We start from the raw sequence: 12,341 nt of genomic DNA, 5'->3' as shown, positions 1-12,341 counted from the left end.
GACACTTCTGGAATGTTGTTCTGTCTAAGACATTTTTATTCCTTTTCATCAAATTGTCATCCGCTCTTCAATATGGAGGAGATAAAGATGTATATTTTGCAATCTAAAAGACATATACTGTACGAAAGCCTCGTCTTTAATGTTGCAAACCTGAATGAATTCTACAATAAAACAGTTATTGTCCGACAAGGTAAATTAAGTCACCAGCTTTAATATCACTCCTTTAAAACTTGTTTCAAAGAATGTTTATCCAATGAAAATAAATATCTTGATTTAATCATGCAAGAATTTCATATAAGAATAACATTGTTCCATAATTTGTTTCAAGTTAAATTGATACATATTACTATATTACATATCGACTTGACTCTGATTGGTCAGTTGCGTGTGTAAACTTGACGGTATACGGAAGTTAAAAATCTGCTGTTCCAATAAGTAATTTTTCCGGATTGTTTCCGTAATTGTTTTCCTGTTGAGTTAAATGTTGTGAATGATGAAGCAGATGATAGAATTAGTTTTTACATACAAACAGAAATCGATTACATCACATGACAGCACAAGCAATGCAATATTCCAATACCTTATAAGAAAATAAACAGCTATACTGCTATAGCAAGCTTAAGATAGAGACATTTAGTGGTGATTAGCTAAACTACAAAAGGATGCTTTATACCTAGTTTCTTAATTGATATATAACGTTCGTTAGTCAAACACGAAAACGCACGACGATAAAATATTTGATGACAATAAAGAGGGTCCGGATGGGATCCTTCATTTTTCCATTCTTGATTTCTGAGACATTTTACTTTTATCTTTTATATGTTTGCCCATTGTTCTCTGTTCTTTACATTTAAGCACCCAATCATTCTTTATTGATTAAATTTCTTTGACTTTTTATCTCTATTCGTTATATTTTGGGACGTTTTCCGCAAATTTTGTGTATTTTTCCTTTTTCTGTCAACCCCATCCATACCCTCATTGAATCGTAATGTTGAAAAATTACCAATTAAGATTAATGAGTACGAAAGAATAAATAAGAAGACAAAGTATATTAATTGTAATTATGAATACTGTTAGATACACTAAGTACTTTATTTTGCCAAATTGATATTAACAGAAGGTTTATCTGCAATATTTAAACGTACTTCTTATCCGAAATACCCATTAATATGTGTTTCTCTTAGTACATAAAAGCAACAGTTATTTACCACTGTTCAATAGTCACAAATCGATTGAGCGAAAACAAATCCGGGTTAAAAACAAACTAAGTGAAACACATCGCTGATAAGTGGAAAACAACGGAATATTAGAAACACTTACATGTACCTGCTACAAAAAAAAACGGAATACTAGAAACACTTACATGTACCTGCTACAAAAACAACGGAATACTAGAAACACTTACATGTACCTGCTACAAACAAAGGAATACTAGAAACACTTACACGTACCTGCTACAAAAACAACGGAATACTAGAAACACTAACATGTACCTGCTACAAAAAAAACGGAATACTAGAAACACTTACACGTACCTGCTACAAAAACAACGGAATACTAAAAACACGTACATGTACCTGCTACAAAAACAACGGAATACTAGAAACACTTACATGTACCTGCTACAAAAACAACGGAATACTAGAAACACTAACATGTACCTGCTACAAAAAAAACGGAATACTAGAAACACTTACACGTACCTGCTACAAACACAACGGAATACTAAAAACACGTACATGTACCTGCTACAAAAACAACGGAATACTAGAAACACTTACATCAACTTGCTACAAAAACAACGGAATACTAGAAACACTTACATTTACCAGCTACAAACAAAGGAATACTAGAAACACTTACATGTACATGCTACAAAAACAACGGAATACTAGAAACACTTAATTGTACCTGCTACAAAAACAACGGAATACTAGAAACACTTACATGTACATGCTACAAAAACAACGGAATACTAGAAACACTTACATGTACCAGCTACAAAAACAACGGAATACTAGAAACACTTACATGTACCAGCTACAAACAAAGGAATACTAGAAACACTTACATGTACATGCTACAAAAACAACGGAATACTAGAAACACTTAAATGTACCTGCTACAAAAACAACGGAATACTAGAAACACTTAAATGTAATTGCTACAAAAACAACGGAATACTAGAAACACTAACATGTACCTGCTACACAAACAACGGAATACTAGAAACACTTACATGTAATAGCTAAAAAAACAACGGAATACTAGAAACACTTACATGTATCAGCTACAAAAACAACGGAATACTAGAAACACTTAAATGTACCTGCTATAAAAACAAAGAAATACTAGAAACACTTACATGTACCAGCTACAAAAACAACGGAATACTAGAAACACTTAAATGTACCTGCTACAAAAACAACGGAATACTAGAAACACTTACATGTACCTGCTACAAAAACAACGGAATACTAGAAACACTTACACGTACCTGCTACAAAAACAACGGAATACTAGAAACACTTACATGTACCTGCTACAAAAACAACGGATTACTAGAAACACTTAAATGTACCTGCTACAAAAACAACGGAATACTAGAAACACTTACATGTACCTGCTACAAACAAAGGAATACTAGAAACACTTACATGTACCTGCTACAAAAACAACGGAATACTAGAAACACTTATATGTACATGCTACAAAAACAACGGAATACTAGAAACACTTAAATGTACCTGCTACAAAAACAACGGAATACTAGAAACACTTACATGTACCTGCTACAAACAAAGGAATACTAGAAACACTTACATGTACCTGCTACAAAAACAACGGAATACTAGAAACACTTACATGTACCAGCTACAAAAACAACGGAATACTAGAAACACTTACATGTACCTGCTACAAACAAAGGAATACTAGAAACACTTACATGTACCTGCTACAAAAACAACGGAATACTAGAAACACTTACATGTACCTGCTACAAAAAAAAACGGAATACTAGAAACACTTACATGTACCTGCTACAAACAATGGAATACTAGCAACACTTACATGTATCTGCTACAAAAACAAAGGAATACTAGAAACACTTACATGTACCTGCTACAAACAAAGGAATACTAGAAACACTTACATGTACCTGCTACAAAAACAACGGAATACTAGAAACACTTACATGTACATGCTACAAAAACAACGGAATGCTAGAAACACTTACATGTACATGCTACAAAAACAACGGAATACTAGAAATGCTTAAATGTTCCTGCTACAAAAACAACGGAATACTAGAAACACTTACATGTACCTGCTACAAAAACAACGGAATACTAGAAACACTTATATGTACCTGCTACAAAAACAACGGAATACTAGAAACACTTACATGTACCTGCTACAAAAACAACGGAATACTAGAAACACTTACACGTACCTGCTACAAACACAACGGAATACTAGAAACACTTACATGTACCTGCTACAAAAACAACGGAATACTAGAAACACTAACATGTACCTGCTACAAAAAAAACGGAATACTAGAAACACTTACATGTACCTGCTACAAAAAAAAACGGAATACTAGAAACACTTACATGAACTTGCTACAAAAACAACGGAATACTAGAAACACTTACATGTACCTGCCACAAAAACAACGGAATACTAGAAACACTAACATGTACATTTGTACCTGCTACAAAAACAAACACCGTGTTGAAGTCCGTTCTTTGGCCTATAATGGTTTACTTGAGCGGAGAGTAGTGTCATTGGCACTCATACCACATCTTTTATATCTTTATAAAAACGGTCTATCCCGAAGGGCGGATCCAGCCATTTTAAAAAGGGGGGTTCCCAACCCAGGACAAAAGGGGGGTGGCAACTATATGTCCACATTTAAATGCATTGATCGGCCAAAAGAAAGTGGGCCCAACCCGCGGACCCCCTCCCCCCCCTGGATCAACCAATGATCCCCACTTATGAAAATTTCTGGATCCACAACTGACTCCACATAAGACCAACACATCACGTTATCCCGAAGGGCGGATCCAGCCATTTTAAAAAGGGGGGTTCCCAACCCAGGACAAAAGGGGGGTGGCAACTATATGTCCACATTTAAATGCATTGATCGGCCCAAAGAAAGTGGGCCCAACCCGCGGACCCCCCTCCCCCCCCCCCCCTGGATCAACCAATGATCCCCACTTATGAAAATTTCTGGATCCACAACTGACTCCACATAAGACCAACACATCACGTTAGAGCCTTGTCGCAAGAGTACAGTTATGTAAATTCATTTACTTTGATGGTGTAATCTATTTTGATATAGGATATCGTTTAAAATTTAACGATCGGTGTAGATCGTGATACAGAAATAAACTACGATTAATCGATACAGCAGCAACGTACAAATGTAAATAATAACATTAGATGCATGTTTCATTACAATACGTTATTCTGATTGGCAAACTGCACATCACGTGTTATTCCTTAAGCAATTTTATTACGTAATAAATCTTATCAATCATGATAACAAGAGGTCACATTATAAAAAGTGCACAGGCGAATTGAATAAAACAATTGATGAAATTCGTGTTTTTATGATCCTAGCTAAAAAAAAATGTAATTATAAGTATTGAATGCTTTTTTTGTAACTTTATAGGGTTGTAAAAGTGTTGACCGTGCGCACTTTCGTTTAGAATGAAGCGCGGAAGCTTAAAATGTACTTCGGTCAGCGCTTTTACACCCAATGAAGTTACAAAAAGAAGCATTACATTTTTAAATAATCATTGCCAATATAGGTAAGAGTTCCTTCAGTGGGCAATGTCTCAGTGTGAATTATGTGTTGATTGTACCTACATAAAGTGGAACATTATGGTCATCTCTCTAAGTCACGAAAATATATAAATTACGTCATGTATATCCATGTTCGTTCTCGAAGTCAAGTATACACAAAAAAAGTCATGTATATGTTTATACCTATCGCATGATTACAGCATATCCAAACTATTTCATGTATGTTATTTATTAATCTGAATCCTTCTTTATGAGAACGACTGTACAAAGTGAAAGAGTGAAATAATGTTTTTTTATAAGTTAACTTAAGCCTGTTTTAGTTGTTATCTTGTGGACATATATATGTTCGGTGGTTGTCGTTAGTTGCTGTAAGCCTATGGAGCAGTCAATTACAAGACTGCAACCTTGAAGGTCATACTGTAACCTATACTTGCTTACTTCTACGTCATTTTGGTCTCTGGTAAAGATTTATCTCATTGGCAATCATAACACATATTTTATAACTATGTTAAAATCAGATGAAGTTATAACATATTAACTTTTATTTCAATCATGGAACCTTGAAAGCTGTCGACTCACGAACGTATCAAAATAAGTCTTTTGACTCCGATAACAAGGCATATGCAAATAATTGTCCGTTTTGATTATGTTTAAATACAATGTATGCTGATATAAGCTGCCATGATTTTTTTTTAAAGTGAATGCAGACATTGACAAAGGTTTTAGTATATTTAGTGTTTTTACGGAAAACAGTTGCAATATCTGCGTCAGGGTATTTGGAATACATCAGTAGTTCTCAATATAGTGGCTGATATATATGTTCGGATTTCCCAATTCTCATTTTTATCTTTATATAATATATTGTACAAATGTACTTCGTATTTTCTATTTTAACAGTTTGGTTTATCGAATGGAATGCACAGGTGAATTGTATCCCTACCAGTGAAAACCAGTTTTTTTTCAGATTTTGTTTTCAATGTAAAACTCCTACTCTAGTATATATGAAAGAAATATTACAACCCTTTCGGTAATTAACTTGCGAATTCCACCAGTTTAGGCTGGGAACAATTACATTTTACCAAATGAATTACATGTTAACGATATGTAATCAATGATGGGATTTTTCTGCATTATTCTAAGAAAAAATAATCGATTAAATTTCAAGTTTATGCAATAAAATATTATTACATTAAGGTTCAATTCCATTAGAGCGTTTTTAGGTTTTATTAATTACCCAGATTCAGGTCGTGTTTCAAAATATTTCAAAAGATTTTTCAATTACAAACTTAATGAATTATGTAGGAGCATAGTTATTTGTAACCCTGCTACTAAAATTAATAGCGTATAGCGATGCATTGTCCTGATTAATATTTATGGACACATTAAATTTAAGTTTTACGCAACATTTTCCCCTTAATAAGCATTTTCTTCCGAATATTTAATTGCAATATCAAAATACATATAACACAATATTAGGTCAATGTCAGGAAAATAAAACTTGTTTGTATGAGGCTGAGAAACTGGGAAGGGCGAGGTTCTGCCAAACTCTTTCCTAGTTTTGCGCCAAGTACAAAAAAAAATTGGATTTTTATGATAATGACTAAATATTGTTTTTATACTGCAACTTAAATTAATACAAATCGTAACACAAATTTCAAACTTTTGTTCTTCCCTTTATGGGTCCCTGGTTGTGGAGATAGAGTTCCATGATGAAATTAATATTATACAAAATATAGCTATATATGAAACTATATTTAGGAAATAAACACAACTACATGACCTTGTGTAGTTGCCGGTGCTTTGCTTTTGCGCCAATTGGCATTTCATTTGCGGCAAAAAAATCTTTCAGGAGACATGATAACCCATATGTTCATCCTAAATTACAGCCTTGATTTCCTCTATTTGTCTCTGAATTGCCAATGTCTATCTTTTCATCTCAAACTACATGTATATATTAATCCCTAATCTGAGTGACCCTTAATTTTGTATTAGAAATGAGTATGAACTCTTTCAATTATATGGGGGGGGGGGGGGGGCATACTGAAGAAACAAATCTTCTTCGCGATAAAGCATTACCTGTAAAATGGCACAAATAAAGTTTTTATTATTTGGCGCAAATGAAGTACAATGTATAACCTTGTGGCGCAAATGAAAGATCCCAAGGATTTTTTTTAAATTGGCTCAAATGCAATGCGCCCGTAGTTGCAGTATGAATTATTCGGCGATATTTTAAACTAAACAGAGGTCCTTCTATAATGAATTGCCTGTCTGATGAGTGTTGTAATTGTTGAATAATTAACTTAAACGAAATTGAGAACGAACACGGGAAGTGTGTCAAACAGACAAAAACTTGACCAAGGCCACAAATGGACCTTCAACACAGCCAGTAAGTTTTTCCCTTCAAGGTGCTAACAACATATGAATTAAATTGTAAAAAATGTTACATTTACATACATGTAGTTACAATTGCTATGTGAAAGTTGTGTTTTTCATTTTGCTGAATTATACAATAATTTCAACAAAAATGATTTTTATTTTTGAAAGATGGCTTCTTAGTACGTTTTTTTTTATATTATGCGTGTTTAATCGTAGCTGCGTAATCGATGAACTTATGATCCTACATAAAAAGTCGTTAGTACGGAACTTCATTCATAGACAAAGATGTATCGTCCTTTGCTACGCCTATATAGCCCTGCTTTGTAGCGTGATTGCTTTGATTACAATATGCCGAATGGTATCTTGGCACAATGTAGCAGGCTTGCTTTTATGACAATATGTCGCATGGTATCTTGAATAATGTAGCAGGCTTGCTTTTATTACAATATGTCGCATGGTATCTTGAATAATGTAGCGTGCTTGCTCTGATTACAATATGTTGCATGGTATCTTGAATAATGTAGCGTGCTTGCTTTGATTACAATATGTCGCATGGTATCCTGAATAATGTAGCGTGCTTGCTTTGATTACAATATGTTGCATGGTATCTTGAATAATGTAGCGTGCTTGCTTTTATTACAATATGTCGCATGGTATCCTGAATAATGTAGCGTGCTTGCTTTGATTACAATATGTTGCATGGTATCCTGAATAATGTAGCGTGCTTGCTTTGATTACAATATGTTGCATGGTATCCTGAATAATGTAGCGTGCTTGCTTTTATTACAATATGTTGCATGGTATCCTGAATAATGTAGCGTGCTTGCTTTTATTACAATATGTTGCATGGTATCCTGAATAATGTAGCGTGCTTGCTTTTATTACAATATGTTGCATGGTATCCTGAATAATGTAGCGTGCTTGCTTTTATTACAATATGTTGCATGGTATCGAACACAATGAAGCGTGATTGCCTTGATTGCAGTATGCCGCATGTTATCTTGAACAACGGCTTGAGCATGCCTGCTCTGATTGCAATCTTTCGTATGGTTTCTTGAGCAATGTAGCTTGCTTGGTCCGACTGCAATACGTCCCATGGTATCATGAACACTTAAGCGTGCTTGCTCTGATTGCAATATGTCGCATGATATTGAGGTGCAATGTAGCACGCTTGCTTTGATTGAAATATGTCGCATGGTATCTTAAATAATGTAGCGTGCCTGCTCTGATTGCATTATGTCGCATGGTATCTTAAATAATGTAGCGTGCCTGCTCTGATTGGAATATGTCGCATGGTATCTTAAATAATGTAGCGTGCCTGCTCTGATTGCAATATGTCGCATGGTATCTTGAACAATGTAGCGTGCTTGCTCTGATTGAAATAAGTCACATGGTATTTTCAGCAATGTATAGTGCTTGCTCCGATTGCATTATGTCGTATTGTATCTTTAACAATGTAGCATACTTGCTCTGATTGTAATATGTCGCATGGTATCTTGAACAATGTAGCGTGCTTGCTCTGATTGCAAGATGTCGCAAGATATCTTGAGCAAAGTAGCGTGCTTGCTCTGATTGCAATATGTTGCATGGTATCTTGAACAATGTAGCGTGCTTGCTTTGATTGCAATATGTCGCATTATATCTTGAGCAATGTAGCGTGCTTGCTCTGATTGAAATAAGTCACATGGTATCTTGAGCAATGTTGCGTGTTTGCTCTAGTTGTAATATGTGGCATGGTAACGTGGCACAACGTAGCGTGCTTGCTCTGATTGTATTATATGTTACATTGTATCTTGAACAATGTAGCGTGCTTGCTTTGATAGTAATATTTCGCTCTGTATCGCGGCACTATACAACGTGCTTGCTACGATTCAATATATCGCTTGATATCGTGACACAGTGTAGCTATAGCGTGCTTGATTTGCTAGTTATATGTCGCATGGCATCGTGGTTTTATGTAGCGTGATTGCTTCGATTGCAATATGTCGCATGGATGGTATCGTGAAAAAAATGTAGCGTGCTAAGTCGCATGTTTGATTCGTTAATGAATCAACAAAGAAGTGTGAGCTTACATTTTGCAGTTTCTCCACTTAATGATCAGATGATTAACATCAAAATAATGTAACTAGAGGCTCTAAAGAGCATGTGTCGCTCACCTTGGTCTATGTGAATATTAAACAAAGGAAGTAGATGGATTCATGACAAAATTGTATTTTGGTGATGGTGATATGTTTGTACATCTTACTTTACTGAACATTCTTGCTGCTTACAATTATCACTATCTATCATGAACTTGGCCCAGTAGTTTCTGTGGAAAATGTTACCGGTAGTAAAAATTTACAAATTTTATGAAAATTGTTTAAAATTGACTATAAAGGACAATAACTCCTTAGGGGATAAATTGACCATTTTGATCATGTTGACTTATTTGTAAATCTTACTTTGCTGAACATTATTGCTGTTTACAGTTTATCTCTATCTATGATAATATTCAAGATAACCAAAAACAGCAAAATTTCCTTAAAATTACCAATTCAGGAATAGCAACCCAACAACGGGTTCTCTGATACATCTGAAAATTTCAGGGCAGATAGATCTTGACCTGATAAACAAATTTACCCCTTGTCAGATTTGCTCTAAATGCTTTGGTTTTTCAGTTATAAGCCAAAAACTGCGTTTAACCTCTATGTTCTATTTTAAGCCATGGTGGCCATCTTGGTTGGTCTGGGGGGGGTCACGCCACACATTTTTAAAACTAAACACCCCAAAGATGATTGTAGCCAAGTTTGGATTAATTTGGCCCAGCAGTTCCAGAGAAGAGGAATTTTGTAAAAGATATATAAAATTTACGAAAAATTGTTAAAAATTGACTTAAAAGGGCAATAACTCCTAATGGGGTCAACTGACCATTTTGGTCATGTTGACTTATTTGTAAATCTTACTTTGCTGAACATTATTGCTGTTTACAGTTTATCTCTATCTATAATAATATTCAAGATAAAAACCAAAAACAGCAAAATTTCCTTAAAATTACCAATTCAGGAACAGCAACCCAACAACGGGTTGTCCAATTCATCTGAAAATTTCAGGGCAGATAGATCTTGACCTTATAAACAATTTTACTTCATGTCAGATTTGCTCTGAATGCTTTGGTTTTTGAGTTATAAGTAAAAAACTGCGTTTTACCCCTATGTTCTATTTTTAGCCATGCGGCCATCTTGGTTTGTTTGGCGGGTCACGCCACACATTTTATAAACAAGATACCCCAATGATAATTGTGGCCAAGTTTGGTTTAATTTGGCCCAGCAGTTTCAGAGAAGAAGATTTTTGTAAAAGATGTATAAAATTTACCAAAAATGGTTAAAAATTGACTTAAAAGGGCAATAACTCCTAAAGGGGTCAACTGACCATTTTGGTCATGTTGACTTATTTGTAAATCTTACTTTGCTTAACATTATTGCTGTTTACAGTTTATCTCTATCTATAATAATATTCAAGATAATAACCAAAAACAGCAAAATGTTCCTAAAATTACCAATTCAGTGGCAGCAACCCAACAACGGGTTGTCTGATTCATCTGAAAATTTCAGGGCAGATAGATCTTGACCTGGTAAACAATTTTACCCCATGTCAGATTTGCTCTAAATGCTTTGTTTTTTGAGTTATAAGCCAAAAACTGCATTTTACCCCTATGTTCTATTTTTAGCCATGGCGGCCATCTTGGTTTGTTTGGCGGGTCACGCCACACATTTTTTAAACTAGATACCCCAATGATGCTTGTGGCCAAGTTTGGTTTAATTTGGCCCAGTAGTTTCAGAGGAGAAGATTTTTGTAAAAGTTAACGACGACGGACGACGACGACGGACGACGCCGGACGCCGGACGCCAAGTGATGAGAAAAGCTCATTTGGCCCTTCGGGCCAGGTGAGCTAAAAAGTAGTTTTTTCAAGATTTTCTTATTTGTCTAGATATTCCAGGGCTGCTGCATACATTAAATATATTAAACCAAGTGTTCCGAGTGTTGAAATTGAAATCATTCCTTTGTAAATTTCACGGCCCCTATCACAGATGACGATGGCTATGTTCCAAATATCGTACATGTACTACTATCTTAAAAGTATGAAACATATATGACCATATATCAGAAACCATAAGTTTACTTGATATTTACAAATATTTCAAGATCAACAAATACATTATTAACTATATAGATGTTAAATGACCAATCTTGTTATATCTAAGAATCAAATAGAATTACAACATAGGAATGTGTCGTGAATATAAAGCGATTTACTCTTAAAGACAATCAAAGGTATTAACAATTCCTCATATCTGTCAAAGCAATCAGCATTGTTTGTGGAATGTTTTATAAAATCCAATCAGTAGCGGTTCGGATACGATTATAAAATTTCAAATAACGCAATTTTAAAAATAGAAAAAAATTGTTAAATGCGGTGACTCTGCAGATAGGGTGAACTTCCTGAAGAAGAAGATTATCCGGAATTATCCTACTTCTGTATTTAAAATGCAATTATGGTATCTCGACAATAGTCGGAGAGGATTACTTTTAAGCAATTTCGTTGACTTGTCATACACTTTTTCTTATATAATGGAAGTATTATATTGTCAATATAATACGTCCATGCTTATGCTGCATTTATTTTCACATGTCCTAAGTTTGGAAACTGATGTTCAGTAGTTGTCGATTGTTGATGTGGTTCATAAGTGTTTCTCGTTTCTCGTTTCTCGGTTTAATATAGATTATACAGTTGGTTTTCCTTTTTAAAGGTTTAACACCAGTCATGTATGGGGCCCTTTATAGCTTGTTAGGAGTGAGCTAAGGCTCCGTGTTGACGTGTTTCTGGGCATTCCGGTATCATCCTACACAAACAAGAATTGATTGCATTGATATATACATTGTAGGCACTAGAGCTGAAAGTGGCGGTATATACTATCAGCGACAACATAATGTTTGATGATTGAAGACGTCCCACACAAATAACAATTTGTCGCCACGATATACATTGTAGGCAACAGAGCTGAAAGTGGCGGTATGTACTATCAGCGACAACATGTTTGATGATCGAAGACGTCCCACACAAATAACAACTGGTCGCCACGATATACATTGTAGGCAACAGAGCTGAAAGT

Source organism: Mytilus trossulus, chromosome 11 (assembly GCF_036588685.1).
Source record: "Mytilus trossulus isolate FHL-02 chromosome 11, PNRI_Mtr1.1.1.hap1, whole genome shotgun sequence".
NCBI classification, from domain to species: Eukaryota; Metazoa; Mollusca; class Bivalvia; order Mytilida; family Mytilidae; genus Mytilus; species Mytilus trossulus.
The sequence above is the reverse complement of the archived record's forward strand: the minus strand, read 5'-3'. Positions refer to the sequence as shown.